Below are 16,428 nucleotides of genomic sequence, written 5' to 3' on the forward strand. Positions count from 1 at the left end.
TGGCTTTTTGAAAAAATTAGCAAAATAGATAGACCACTAGCTAGACCAATAAAGAAGAAAAGAGAAAAGAATTAAATAGATGCAATGAAAAACAGTAAAGGGGATATCACCACTGACTGCACAGAAATCCAAACTACCATCACAGAATACTATAAATACCTCTACACAAATAAACTAGAAAATCTAGAAGAAATAGATAATTCCTAGACACATACATGCTCCTAAGACTAAACCAGGAAGAACTCAAACCCTTGAATAGACCAGTAACAAATTCTAAAATTGAGGCAGTAACTAATAGCCTACCAACCAGAAAAAGCCCAGGACCAGACAGATTTCAGCCAAATTCTAACAAAGGTACAAGGGGGAGCTGGTACCATTCCTCCAAAACTATTCCAAACAGCTGAAAAGGTAGAACTCCTCCCTAACTCATTTTATGAAGCCAGCATCATCCTGATACCAAAATCTGGAAGAGATACAATAAAAAAAGAAAATGTTTAGCCAATATCCTTGATGAACATTGATGTGAAAATCCTCAATAAAATACTAGCAAACCAAACCCAGCAGTACACTAAAAAACTTATCCATCATGAACAAGTTGGCTTCAACTCTGGGATGCAACGTTGGTTCAACCAACACACATCAATAAGCAAAATCCATCACATAAGCAGAATCAAAGACAAAAACAGTATGATTATTTTAATAGATGCAGAAAAGACCTTTGAAAAAATTCAACATCCCTTTGTGATAAAAACTCTCAATAAACTGGGTATTGATGAAACATATCTCAAAATAATAATACATAGTTATGACAAACTCACAGCCAATATCATATTGAATGGGCAAAAACTGAAAGCATTCTCTCTGAAAACCGGTACAAGACAAGAGTGTTTTCTCTCACCGTTCCTATTCAACATAATATAGGAAGTTGTGGCCAGGGAAATCAGGCAAAAGAAAGAAATAAACAATATTCAGATAGGAATGGAGGAAGTCAAATTGTCTTTGCAGACGATACAATTTTCATTTAGAAAACCCCATAATCTCAGCCCCAAAATTCCTTAAAATGCTAAGCAACTTCAGCAAGGTCTCAAGATACAAAATCAATGTGCAAAAATCACAAGCATTCCTTTACACCAACAATAGACAAGTAGAGAGCCAAATAGTGAATGAACTCTATTCACAATTGCTACAAAGAAGATAAAATACCTAGGAATACAATCTATAAGAGACGTGAAAGACTTCTTCAAGGACACTACAAACCACTGCTCATGGAAATAAGAGAGGACACAAACAAATGGAAAAGCATTCCATCCTCATGAATAAGAGGAATTATTATTGTGAGAATGGCCATACTGCCCAAAATAATTTATAGATTCAATACTCTTCCCATCAAACTACCATTGACATTCATCACAGAGTTAGAAAAAAAAAAAAAAAAAACTGCTTTAAATTTCCTAGGGAATCAAAGGAGAGCACTAGCCAATAGAATCCTAAGGAAAAAGAACAAAGCTTGAGGCATCATGCTACCTGACTTCACACTATACCACAAGGCCACAGTAATTTAAACAGCATTGTACTCATACTAAAACAAACATATAGACCAATGGAACAGAACAGAAGTGATGCCACACATCTACAACCATCTGATCTTTGACAAACCTGACAAAAACAAGCAATGGGAAAAGGATATCCTATTTAATAAATGGTGCTGGGAAAACTGGCTAGCCACATGCAGAAAACAGAAAGTGGACCCTTTCCTTATGCTTTATACAAAAATTAACTCGACATGGATTAAAGACTTAAATGTAAAACTCAAAACCACAAAAACCTTAGAAGAAAACCTAGGCAATACCATTCAGGATGTAGGCATGGGCAAAGACTTCATGATGAAAATGCCAAAAGCAATTTCAACAAAAGCCAAAATTGACAAATCAGATCTAATTAAAGAGCTTCTATCATCAGAGTGAATAGGCAACCTACAGAATGGGAAACAATTTTTGTAATCTATCCATCTGACAAAGATCTAATATTGAAAATTTACAAGGAACTTAAATAAATCTACAAGAAAGAAACAACACCATAAAAAAAAATGGGCCAAGGATATGAACAGACACTTCTCAAAAGAAGACATTTATGCAGCCAACAAACATATGAAAAAAAGTTCAACATCACTAATCATTATAGAAATGCAAATCAAAACCACAATGAGATACTATCTCATGCCAGTAAGAATGGCAATTATTAAGAAGTCAGGAAACAATAGATGCTGGTCAGGATGTGGAGAAATAGGAATGCTTTTACACTGTTGGTGGGGATGCAAATTAGTTCAATCATTGTGGAAGACAGTATGGTGATTCCCCAAAATCCAGAACCAGAAATATGATTTCACCTAGCAATCCCTTTACAGAGTATGTACCCAAGGGAACTTAAATCATTCTACTCTAAACACACACACACACACACGTATGTTTATTGCAGCACTATTTACATTAGCAAAGTAATTGGAACCAACCCAAATGCCCATCAATGATAGACTGGATAAAAAAAAAAGTGGTATACATACACCATGGAATATTATGCAGCAATAAAAAGAAATGAGATTATGCCCTTTTCAGGGAATGGGTGAAGCTGGAAGCCATCATCCTCAGCACAGTAACACTGGAACAGAAAACCAAACACCGCATTTTCTCACTCATAAGTGGAGGTTGAACAATGAGAACAAATGGACACAGTGAGAGGAACAACATACATCAGGGCCTGTTGGGGGTTGGGGGGCAAGGGGAAAGAATTTAGAGTGTGGTCAATAAGTGCAGCAAATAACCATGGCACACATACCTATGTAACATATACCTGCACATTCTGCACATATATCCAGAACTTAAAGTAAATTTTTTTAAAAAAAGAAAAAAAATCTGAAAAATTATAGAACAATGAAATGCAGTAGAATTAAATCAATTCATTTAAAATAGTATAATTTTACATTAACTGTCCAGTATTATTTTCTTGTCTTTTTATGATCTCTATCTCAATTTCTCAAAGGCCTTATAAATTTACAAATTTAAGAATTACTCATTTGTTCATTAAATTTTTGAAAGCTGCATTGCTCAGGTTTCATTTGAAGTAATGTTACTTAAAAATAATCTAAAATGTAATGGCTGGCCACAATAAGCATTTATTTCCTTCTCGTGGATGTGCAAGTAGGTTATAGTTCTTTTAGGCTTGGCTGGGATCACCTGAAATAATCTCCTGGATGACATTTGGGTTCCAAACTGCTTTACATGTCTACCTATAATTTTTATTACTTAACCTGCTGTACTTGCTGTTTTCTCTTGTATAATATTAAATAGAAGTGGTGATAGCAAGTTATTCTTGCATAGTTCACTGTCTCAGAGGGGTAGATTTCCACTTTTTACCATTAAGTATAACATCTTTTGTAGAAACTCTTTGATCGGTATAAGCAAATTCCTTCCCTCCATAGTTAGCTAAGAATTTATATTACAGATGCTGAAATAGATCAAGAGTTTTCTGGCACATGTTGAAATGATTTCATGATTTGTTTTCTGCTAATAATATAGTGAATTGTATTATGTATTATTGCTTTTTGATGTTGGGCCATATTAGCACTCATGGAATAACTCCAAAGTTCATATTTTATATAAATTATAAAATTCAATTTACTATTATATGAAGTAGAATTTGTGTTAATAATGGGAAATTAGTCTGAAATTTTTGCTTCTTTTCATGCTATTGTCAGGTTTTGACATCAAATTCATGCTGGGCACATAAAATGAGTTGGAAAGTGCTGTTTTCTGTTAATGTGTGCATAATAGGTTTTTAAAATGTTGTATGTATGTATATATATTTTGAAGTTTTAGAAGATTGACATTATTTAATTTTTAAGCCTTCAAAAGAACTTAAAAGGTAGCTATCTGGCCCTTATGCTCTATTTGCAAAAACATTCTAAATGTGATTTTGACTTATTTAATAAAATAGGGTTAGATTTTCTTCTTAAGCCAGTTTTCTTTATTATTGTTAAATGAATTTGTCTAATTTATTGGCTACATTTCTTGCAAGATTGCTTTTATTATTATTTTCATGTCTTTAGAATCTGCAGGGATTTCCCTTTTTAAAAAATTCTTGATGCTCATAGTCTATGGTTTCATGTTTTTATTAGCCTTGCTGTGGATTTATCATTTGTATTGGTTTTCTCAAAGACCAAGCATTTGTTACTATTTTTCCAATTATACATTTATCTTTTTCATTAATAGCTTCAGTCATTTTCCTATTTCAATTTATGAATTTTCTTTGAAAATTCAAAGAATTTTGCATTTATCGAGTAACTTTTTGAAATGGATACTTACATTAATTTCCAGGCTTTATTTCTTTTATGTGCATTTTAACTTCTATATTTCTTTTTAAGCACTGATTTAGCTGTGTGGCTCAAGGTTTTTCTATTTTTTTATGTAACATTTCAATTATCATTTAGTTAATATATTTTCTAATGCCTTTTATGTTATCTACTTTAGCAATTGTGTTATTTAAAGGTGTATGGCTTAAGTTTAATTAGATTTTATTTGTCAATATTTGCTTTTGTTTCTGGATTAGTCAGGGTTCTATAGAGAGACATAACTAATAGGATAGATGCATATATAAAAGGGAGTTTATTAAGGAGTATTGACTCACAGGATCAACAGGTGAGGTCTCACAATAGGCCATCTGCAAGCTAAGGAGCAAGGAAACCAGTCTGAGTCCCAAAACCCCAAAAGCAGGGAAGCCAACAGCATAGCCATCAGTCTGGTCAAAGGTCCAAGAGTCCCAAAGCTGAAGGACTTGGAGTCCAATGTTCCAGGGCAGAAAGCATCCAGCACAAGAGAGAGAGGTGGGTTGAAGACTAAGCCAGTCTAGTATTTTCACTTTCTTCTGCCTGCCTTTTATTCTGGCCACACTGGCAGCTAATTAGATGGTACCCACCCAGACTGAGGGTTGGTCTGCCTTTCACAGTTCAATTTCCTTTGGTAATACCCTAACAGACATACATAGGAACAATACTTTGCATCCTTCAATCCAAATAAGTTGACAATATTAACCATCACAAGTCCACTCCTGGTCAACTTGAACCCATACACATCTCCTGAAATCATATATAATCTTCAAATAAAGACAATATTGAGGTCATAATTATATCTAACATAATACAGCTATCCTTTGTACAACCAGAAATGCACCAGTCCCAAACTCCAGTGCTATTACATAAAGTTAACAACACTTAAATGTTGATATAAAGTCAAAAAATCTTATGTCACATGATAAAGGAAAAAGAAAGAGAATAAGATGAAGATATTTTCTTAGAGAAAGTATATTCATGCACAAACATGTTCTTAACAAAATAAGGAAGAAATACTCATGACAATTGCAATCCTCGTTTCTGCAATTGGTCACGTGGTAATAGCTACCTATTCTGTATTCCCTTTCCTTTCAGCAAACACCTCAGAAAGTCATGGGTTTTTTTACCTGGTAAAGTGACATTTCTGAAAGGTCTGGACCATTAGGGGTGATGGCGAGGATTTTTGAACCTGTGAATCCTGGCTATGGGAGAAAGAGTATCATATATTGGATGCTGATTCAGAGCACACACAGCTTTCTCAAGGACTTTGCCTGAGCCCTGCAAAGTACTGTCATCTAATGTGCATTGCAGTTGTAACTTCAAAAGGCCATTCCACCATTATACCAATACAGAAGTTTCAGGGTGATGGGGAACATGGTAAGACAAGTGAATTCCATGAGCATGAGCCCAGTGATACACTTCTTTAGCCATAAAGTGAGTGCCTTGATCAGAGGCAATGCTATGTGGAATACCATGATGATGGATAAGGCATTCCATGAGTGAATGGATGGTAGGTAGTCTTGGCAGAAGCACTGTGTACAGGACAGACAAACACATCCAGAGTAAGTATGCTGGTGAGGACAAACCACTGCCCTTTCTGTGATGGAAGAGGTCCTATATAATCAACCTACCACCAAGTAGCTGGCTAATTACTCTCAGGAATGGTGCCATTTTGAGAGCTCGGTGTTGGTCTCTGCTGCTGGTACATTGGGCACTCAACAGTGGCCTTAGCCAGGTAAGTTTTGTTGAGTGGAAGTTCATGTTGCTGAGCCCATGTGTAACTTCCATCCCTGCCAGCATGGCCACTTTGTTTATTGGCCCATTGGGCAATGATGGGGTGGTTGGGGAAAGAGGCTGAGTGGTGTCCAAAAATGGGTCATCTTATCCAATTATTAAAATTCTCTGCTGAGTACTCACATGAGATACAAATATCTTCACAGTTTTTGACCACTCTGAGAGGTCCATCCACAAATTTCTTCCCCAAATTCCTTTGTCACCAATTTTTCAATCATGCTTCTTTCAAATCCCTGAGCATCTGGCTAAACCATTGGTTACAGCTCATGTTTCAGTATATAACTGCACATCTGGAAATTTCTCCTTCCAAGCAAAATGCATAATGAGGTTCACCGCTCTAAGTTCTGCCTACTGGGAAGATTTTCTTCACCACTGTCCTTCAGGGATTTCCTGGGAAGGGGCCATAGTGGTGCACCTGTCCAGTTCCAGGTGGTACCTTCAAATTGTGCAGAGACTTCTGTAAACCAGGCCCTAGTCTTCTCTTCTTCTATCAACTAATCATGGGGAACTCCTCATGAGGTCATTGGTGCAGGCTGGGGGAGAGAAGGCAGGATGGCAGGAGTGGGGACCATGGACATTTGAGCCACTTCCTCATGTAACTTTCTTGTGCCCTCAGGACGTGCTGGAGCCTAATCATGTATATATCACCCCCATTTGATGATTAAATGCTGGTGTGCACATCCCACTTTATGGCTAGACAGATCAGAAAGCACCCAGTTCATTATAGGCAGTTCAGCTTGCATGGTGACTTGATGAATCTGTAGACAAATGTTCATTTTCCACTAGAGGACAATAACATGCCAAGAGTTGTTTCTCAAAAGGAGAGTAGTTATCTGCAAAAGATGGCAGGGCCTTGATTCATAATCCTAGAGACATTCCACTGTGATTCACCTATGGGGGCTTGCCAAAGGCTCCAAACAACATCTCTATCTGTCACTGACACCTCAAGCACCATTGGATCTGTTGGGTCATATGACCCAAGTGGCAGAGCAGTTTGCACAACAACCTTGACCTGTTGCAGAGCCTTTTTCTGTTCTGAACCCCACTCAATACTGGCAGCCTTTCAAGTCACTTGATAAATGGACCAGAGTAACACAGTTGCAATTGCTTTCAGTGTCATCATTATGAAATTCTTGCCAGTTCCTATGTCCAGATTGGTATTGCCTAGGTTGTCTTCCAGGGTTCTTATTATTTTGAGTTTTACATTTAAATCTTCAATCCACCTTGAGTTATTGTTTATTCTAATATATGATTTGAGGAACAGGGTCCAGTTTCAATCTTCTGCATATGGTTAACCAGTTGTCCCAGCATCATTTATTGAATAGGGAGTCCTGTTCCCATTGCTTGTTTTTGTCAGCTTCATCAAATATCAGATGGTTGTAAGTGTGTGGTCTTACTCCTGGGGTCTCTATTCTGTCCCATTGGCCTGTACATCTTTGTACCAGCACAATGATGTTTTTGTTACTGGTTACTGCTCCTTACAAAATAAGGAGGAAATTCTCATGACAATTATAATACTCAGTTCTGCAACTGGTCATGTGGTAATAGGTACCCATTGTGTAATATATGTATGTAGTTTTATATAGCCACGTAATACAGTTGAACTCAGGTAACATGATGCCTCCAGCTTTGTTCTTTTTTCTTGGGATTGCCTTGGTTACTTGGGCTCTTTTTTGGTTCCATATAAATGTCAAAATAGCCTTTTTCTAGTTCTGTGAAGAATGTTATTTGTAGTTTGATATGAACAGCATTGAATCTGTACATTGCTTTGGGCAATACGGCCAGTTTTAATTATGCTGAATTTTCCTATCCATAAGCAAGGAATGTTTTTATTAAAACAATTAAAGGTAATGGCAAAACCATGATTATTTTTTCAGCAACGTAATACATTGGTTTGCATCATCTCTGATTTATTTGAGCAGTGTTTTGTAATTCTCACTGTAAAGAGATAATTTCCCTCCTGGGTTAGCTGTATTCCTAGGTCTTTTATTCTTTATGTGTCAATTGTGAATGAGATTGCATTCCTAATTTGGCTCTTGGTTTGGCTGTTGTTGGTATATAGAAATGCTAGTAATTTTTATACCTTGATTTTGTATCCTAAAGCTTTGTTGAAGTTGTTTTCACCTAAAAGAGCTGTTGTGCTGAGACTATGGGGATTTCTAGATGTAAAATCATGTCATCTGCAAACAAAAACAGTTTGACTTCCTCGCTTCCTATTTGGATGCCCTTTACCTCATTCTCTTGCCTGGTTGCCCTGGCCAGGACTTCTGATTCTATGCCGAATAGGAGTATTGAGAGAGGACATCTTTGTCTTGTGCTGGTTTTCAAGGCAAATTCTTCCAACTTTTGCCCATTCAATATGATGTTGGCTGTGGGTTTGTCTTAAATGACTCATTATTTTGAGGTATATTTCTATACTACCTAGTTTATTGAGAATTTTTAATATGGGATATTGAATTTTATCAAAAGCCTTTTCTGCATTTATTGAGATAATCATGTGGTTTTTGTCTTTAGTTCTATTTATTCGATGAATCATAGTTATTGATTTTCATATGTTGAACTAACCTTGCTTAAACAGACAATATGTAGAGTAGGAAAAAAACACAAGCTATGCATCTGACAAAGGTCTAATATCCAGCATCTATATGAAACATAAACAAATTTACAAGAAGAAAAATAAATGACCCAATTAAAAAGTGGGCAAGGGACAGGAACAGACACTTTTCAAAAGAAGACATACATGAGGCCGACCAGGATATTAGATAAAGCTCAACATTACTGATCATCAGAGAAATGCAAATCAAAACCACAGTTAGATACCATCTCACACCAGTCAGAATGGCTGCTATTAAACTGTCAAAAATAACAGATGCTGTCAAGGTTGGAGAAAAGAAAATCCTTACACATTCTTAGTGAGAATGGAAATTAGTTCAACCATGTGGAAAGCAGCGTAGCAATTCCTCAAAGAGCTAAAAACAGAACTACCATTTCACTCAGAAATCTCATTACTAGGTATATATCCAAAGAAATATAAATCATCTTGCTATAAAGACACATGCACTCATTTATGGCAGCAGTAATCACAATAGCACAGACATGGACCAACTTAAATAGCCATCAATGGAAGATTGGATTTAAAAAATGTGGTACATGTATACCATGGAATATGATGCAGCCATTGGGCAACAGATCAAGACCTTGCTCTAAAACAAACAAACAAACAAAAACACACACACAAAGAATCTGAGTTTTTTCTGAATATCTTCTTCTTCTTTTTTTTATTACAAATTTTAGTTCAATTTTACTTTGGTCAGAAAGCAATCCTGAGCGTTTTCTTATGTTTAAGTGCCTTGTTATATTTGGTAAATATTCTGTGTGCACATGAAAAGAATATTATTCTGCCTTTGTTGGGTGCAGTGCTCCATATATGTCAATTGAATTGAGTTTCTAAGTTGTGTTGTTCCCTTTTTCTAATCATCTACAGATTTTTTCTTTTTATTGAGTACTAAAGAATATGTGTGAAAATCTTTATGATTTTTAATCTCCCTATGTCTCTTTTTACTACTGACATTAGGTTATTAAGTACATACAGATTATGATGCCTTTCTGATAAAGCAACCCTTTATTATTCACTTTTATACTTAGTAATGAATATTCTTGTCATACATAATAATGTTTTTATAGTAAAGTGTCCTGTGACTAATATTACTACAGTGATATCAACTTTTATTTGGTTAGTTTTTTCATCCAGTACACTTTACTTTAATTATATTATCTTTCACTTTTCTGTTTTCTTAAATTTATGCAAAATAAAGTCATTTTTAAATATAACTTGAGAATTTAATCTATTTACATATTAGGTTACAGATATATTTGAATTTAAATCTGTCATCATATTATTTTTCATCGTATCATTTTTTCTTTGTCCTTTTTTCCCTCTTGTTTTCTTTTAGAATCGATCAATTATTAATCCTATTTCCATATTTCTACACTGTTGAATTTGTAGTTATAAATTTTTAAATTATTTTTTAATGGTTATCCAAGAGATTATAGCATAAATCCTTAACTAATTAAAGCTTAAAATAAATCGAACATTTCTAACTTTATTGTCAAAACTTAAGTCAATTTATATGTCTACTGAAGTGCTTTGGGGCATATGTTCTAATCATACAACAACATATATTATAATAAATAATATCATTGTACAATACAGTCAATATTTATGTTTAACCACCTATATATCATTTGCTTTGTTTAGCGTTTAGTTTTTAAACTTTGATTGGACATCATTACTCTTTTGCCAAAAGAATTTGCTTTGTGCCTTTAGTAAGTCTTCTACTTAGGGGGATTCAGCAGGGAATAAATTCTGCCAGTGTTTTTTATTCCTGTCAATATCTTTGTTATACATTCAATTTTGTATAATATTGTCACTGCATATAGAATTCTAGTTTGACAGTGTTTTTCTTCTGGGACTTAGAAGAAATGGCTTTTTAATTTTCTGGCATCCATTTTCATTGAAAAGTATGCTTTGAGTTTATTGTTGCTCTTTGAAGCTCATATGTCTGGTGTTGATTTTTTTTTTCCCCTCTGGCTGTTTCCAAGATTTTCTTCTCTATATTTAATTTTCAGCAGTTTGGTACTTTGCCTAGGTTTGGCTCTCTTTGTATTTTTATTGTTGTTGTTATTAGGTTGGTGCAAATGTAATTGTGGTTTTTGCCATTGAAAGTAAGGGCAAAAGCTGCAATTACGTTTGTACTAACCTAATACAATTTATTGAGCTACCTAAAATTCTAAATGTCTGGTTTTTTAAAATCAATTTTGAAAAATTTTTGAATAGTATATTTCATCTATTGTTTTTAACTCATTATTTTTTTTCTCTCTTTTTGAAACTTCTACAAGTCTTCTAGATTTTCTGACTGTAACCCACATGTCTTTTCCCATCTTGTTGTTAATGGTCCTACTTTCCTATCTCTGTGCTTCAGTCTGAATATATTCTACTGAATTATCATCAATTCACTGATGCTTTTATCTGCTGAATTTCATCCATTTATAATCTGATGTACTACACTGTTGTTTTCATTTATAATAATTTTAGGTTCTAAAATTTATATTTGCTATTCTTTATCAGTATGAGTCCTTTGATACAATTTCCCACTTGTAATTTATTCTGTTTAATATATTAATCAGAAATAGTTTAAAGCTCCAATTTGAAACTCTAATATTTAGATGACCTGAAGTTTTTTTCTATGATGTGTCAAACCTCTCCTCTCCCCATGATATTTTGTCACATGTTTCTAACAACTGGAATGTAGGTCATATTTTATGAAGTGTCAACATTTGTATACAGACATTTTAGTGAGCTCTGTGTGTTAGTTGACATATGTTTTTGATGGATACTGTCTTAGTCTGTTTTCTGCTGCTACAACAGAATATCTGAAACTGGACAATTTATAAAGAAAATAATTTTTTTCTCATAATTCTAGAGTCTGGGAAGTTCAATATCAAGGTATTGGCATCTGGCAAGGGCTATCATGCAGTGTCATCCCATGGTAGAAACTGGAAGAGCAGGAGAGCATAGAAGAGAAAGGGATTATGAAAGAACAAGAGAGCAACAGGGGCCAAACTCACTTTTATGACAAATTCACTTTTGTGATAATTAACCTGTGAGCTGCATTGAGCTGAGATCGAACCATTGCACTCCAGCCTGGCGACAGACTGCGACTCTGTCTCAAAAGAAAAAAAAGATTGTGACCATTCTTGCAGAAGTAAGGTGCTATCACATTGTGGTTTGGATTTGCATTTTCCTGACAAATAGTGATTTTGAGCATTGTTTTCATATGTTTTTTTGGTCATTTGTCTATTTTCTTTTGAGAACTGTCTATTAATGTCCTTAGCACACTTTTTATTTTTTATTTTTATTTTTATTTTTTTTTTAATGATGGAGTCTCCCTCCGTCTCCCAGGCTGGAGTGCAGCAGCACAATCTCACCTCACTGCAACCTCCACCTCCCAGGTTCAAGCAAGTCTCCTGCCTCAGCCTCCCAAGTAGCTGGGATTACAGGCATGTGCCACCATGCTCAACTAATTTTTTGTATTTTTAGTAGAGATGCGGTTTCGCTGTGTTATCCAGGATGGTCTGAATCTCCTGACCTCATGATCCACCCTCCTCAGCCTCCCAGAGTGCTGGGATTACAGGCGTCAGCCACCATAAGCCTAGTCATCCCACTTTTCACAGGATTGGGGTTGTGTTTTATTTACTTGTTTGAGTTCCTTGTAGATTCTGTGTATTAGTCCTTTGTTAAATGTATAGCTTGTGAACATTTTCCCCCACTCTGTTGTCTGTCTGTTTACTCTGCTGATTATTTCTTTTGCTGTGCAGAATCTTTTTAGTTTAAATCTCATCAGTTTATCTTTGTTTTTATTTTGTTTGCTTTTGGATTCTTGGTGAAAAAGACTTTGTCTAAGCCAATGTCTAGAAGGATTTTTTTTACATTATCTTCTAGATTTTGATTACAGGTCTTAGATTCAAGTTTTTGATCCATCTTGAGTTAATTTTTGTATAATGTGAAAGATGAGGATACAGTTTCATTTTTCTACATGTGGCTTGCCAGTTATTCCAGCACCATTTGCTGAATAGAGTATTCTTTCCCCCTTTGTTTTTGATTGCTTTGTTGAAGAACAGTTGGCTTCATTTGGCTTTATTTCTAGGTTCTCTTTTCTGTTTCCCTGGTTTATGGGCCCATTTTTATGCCAGTACCATGCTATTTTGTGACTATTGCCTTATAATATTGTTTAAGTCGGGTAGTGTGTTACCTCCAGATTTGTTCTTTTTGCTTAGTCTTGCTTTACTCTACGGGCTCTTTTTGATTTCATATGAATTTTAGGATTGCTTTTTCTAGTTCTGTGAAGAATGATGATAGTATTTTGATGGGAATTGCATTGAATTTGTATATTTCTTTTGACAGTGTGGTCATTTTCATAATATTGATTCTACCCATCCATGATCATGGCATGTGTTTCCATTTGTTTTCATCACCTATGATTTCTTACAGCAGTGTTTTTTAGGTTTCCATCCTGTAGAGGTCTTTCACATCCTTGGTTAGGTATATTCCTAAGTATTTAATTGTTTTTGCAGCTATTGTAAAAGGGACTAAGCTCTTGATTTGATTCTCAGCTTGGTCACTGTTGGTGTATAGCAATGCTACTGATTTGAGTACATTGATTTTGTATCCTGAAACGTTACTGAATTCATCTATCAGTTCTAGGAGCTAGGAGCTTTTTAAATGAGGTTTTTTTAGTATGGGGGGGCAGTTTCGCTCTTGTTTCCCAGGCTGGAGTGTAGTGATGTGATCCTGGCTCACTTCAACCATCCCTCACCCCCACCACCATTTCAAGTGATTCTCCTGCCTCAGCCTCCAGAGTAACTGAGAGTACAGGCACCTGCCTCCAGGCCTGGCTAATTTTTTGCATTTTTAGTAGAGATGGGGTTTCACCATGTTGGCCAGGCTGGTCTCAAAATCCAGATCTCAGGTGATCCACCTGCCTCAACCTCCCAAAGTGTTGGGATTACAGGTGTGAGCCACCCCCCCGGCCTCAATGAGATTTTTAAGATTGTTAATGTATATGATCAAATCATTGGTGAACAGCAACAGTTTTACTTCCTGTTAACCAATTTGAATGCCCTTTATTTCTCTCTTGTCTCATAGCTCTGGCTAGGACTTCCAATACTATGTCGAATAGAAGCAGTGAAAGTGGGCACCGTTTTCTTGCTCCAGTTCTCAGGGAAAATGCTTTCAACATTATGCTTTATTCAGCATAATGTTGGCTGTGGGTTTATCATACATGGCTTTTTTTACCTTAAAGTATGATCCTTCTATGTTGAATTTGCTGAGGGTTTTAATCATAAATGTTTCTGGATTTTTTAAAATGCTTTTTCCGCATCTATCAAGATAATCATGTGATTTTTTAATTTTAATTCTTTTTATGTAGTGTATCACATTTATTGACTTGTGTATATTGAACTATCCCTTCATTCCTGGTATGAAACCCACTTGATCATGTTGTATATCATTTAGATATGCTTCTGGATTCGATTAGCTAGTATTTTGTTGAGAATTTTTGCATCTATGTTAATCAGCGATGTTGGTTTATAATTTCCTTTTTTGTTACGTCCTTTCCTGATTTTGATGTTATAGTAGGTGTGAAGTGGCATCACATTGTGGTGTGATTTTTGTGACAACCAGTGATGTTAAAAACCTATTCATGTGTTTATTTGCCATTAAAAAAATCTTCTTTGAAGGAATGTCTAAATCCTTTGAAAATCTTCTAAATTGTTTATAGTTTATTGTTGAGTTGCAAAAGTCCTCTATATCTTCTTGATATAACTTTCTTATCAGATATGTAATTTACAAATACTTTCTCTTATTCTGTGTTATACTTTTGCAATTTGTTGATAGTATCTTTCAAGTACAACTGTTTTAATTTTGAGAAAAGCCAATTTATCATTTTTCTCTTTTATTGCTTCTGATTTGTTGCTATATCTAAGAAACAATTGTTTAATTAAAGACCAGAAATATTTAACACTATGTTTTATTTTAAAATTTTTATAATTGTAACTGTTGGATTTAGGACTTCTATCCAAATTGAGTTAATTTTGTATAAGCTGTGAGGTAGGGGTCCAAATTAAGTTTTTTGCATGTGGCTTTTCTGTTGTCCTCAACATTTGTTCAAAAGAGTATTCTTGGCACCATAGCCAATAACCAAGTTGCCATAGTGTCTGGGATATTTTCTGAACTCTCAATTCTATTTCATTGAACTTCATGTTAATCTTTAGACTAGTACCAAACAGTCTAATAATAATAGCTCTAATAATTTTTCAGTAATTTTTAAAGAAATTTCCATTTATAGGATTATGTCATGCACAAATACAAACAGTTTCAATTCATTCTTTCCAGTCTGAATGCATGCCTTTTAATTATTTTTCTTTTCTAATTGTCTTGCTTAGGACCTGTAGCTCAAGATGGAATAGAAGTGGTGATAGTGAATATTCTTGTCTCCTCCTCATTAGGAGGAGAGCTACTTCAACATTTCACTGCAAAGCATGTTGTTAGTTATGGGATTTTTGTATGTTCATTTTCTGGTTAAGAAAGTTCTGTGTATTTCTAGTTTATTTTTAATTTTCCAATAATGAGTGTTTTATTTTTGTCAAACATTTTTGCTATAGTTCTTGAAATATATCTACTTTTGTCCATTATCTACTGAGATGAACATGTGATTTTAGTTTTTTATTACATTAATATAGTGCATTACAATGATTGATCTTTATATGTTGAAATACATTTGCTTTCCAATATAAATTCCATTTGGTCATGATATGTTATCCTTTTTACATATTGTTGAATTTGAAATGCTAATATTTATTTGAAGACTTTGCATCTGTATTCGTAAGTGATATTGTTCTATAGTTTTCTTTTGTTTTGTAGATGCCTTTGTCTGAATTTGATATTAGGCTATTAATAATCTCATAGAATGAGTTGGCAAGCCTTACTTTCTCTTTTACTTTTATAAAAGTTTGTGTAGGAATGGTGTTTATTCCTCTTGAAATACTTGATAGGATTCACCAGGGACCACTGGGCTTGGGATTTTGTTTGTGGGAGTTCTTTTGTCTTTTTCTTCTTTTTTTTTTATTGTACTTTACGTTCTGGGGTACCTGTGCAGATCATGCAGGGTTTTTGCATAGGTACGTACAGAATAACGTGGTTTGCTGCCTCCATTGCCCCTTCATCTGTATCCAGCATTTCTCCCCACTTTGTTCCTCCCCACCCTCCCTATACCCCACTGTCTCTCCCCTAGCCCCACCCATCTGACCCCAGTGCCCCTCTTCCTGTGTCCATGTGTTCTCATTGTTCAACACCCACCTATGAGTGAGAGCATGCCATGTTGGTTTTTCAGTTCTTGTGTCAGTTTGCTAAGAATGCTGGTTTCCAGATTCATCCAAGTCCCTACAAGGGACACAAACTCATCATTTTTTATGGCTGCATAGTATTCCATGGCGTATAGGTGCCACATTGTCCTTGTCCAGTCTATCATCGATGGGCATTTGGGTTAGTTCCAGGTCTTTGCTATTGTAAACAGTGCTGCAATGAACATACATGTGTATGTGTCTTTATAATAGAATGATTTATAATCCTTTGGATGTATACCCAGTAATGGGATTGCTGGGCCAAATGGAATTTCTATTTCTACATCCTTGAG

The sequence above is a fragment of the Cebus imitator genome, unplaced genomic scaffold (genome assembly GCF_001604975.1).
Source record: "Cebus imitator isolate Cc_AM_T3 unplaced genomic scaffold, Cebus_imitator-1.0 Scaffold9, whole genome shotgun sequence".
NCBI classification, from domain to species: Eukaryota; Metazoa; Chordata; class Mammalia; order Primates; family Cebidae; genus Cebus; species Cebus imitator.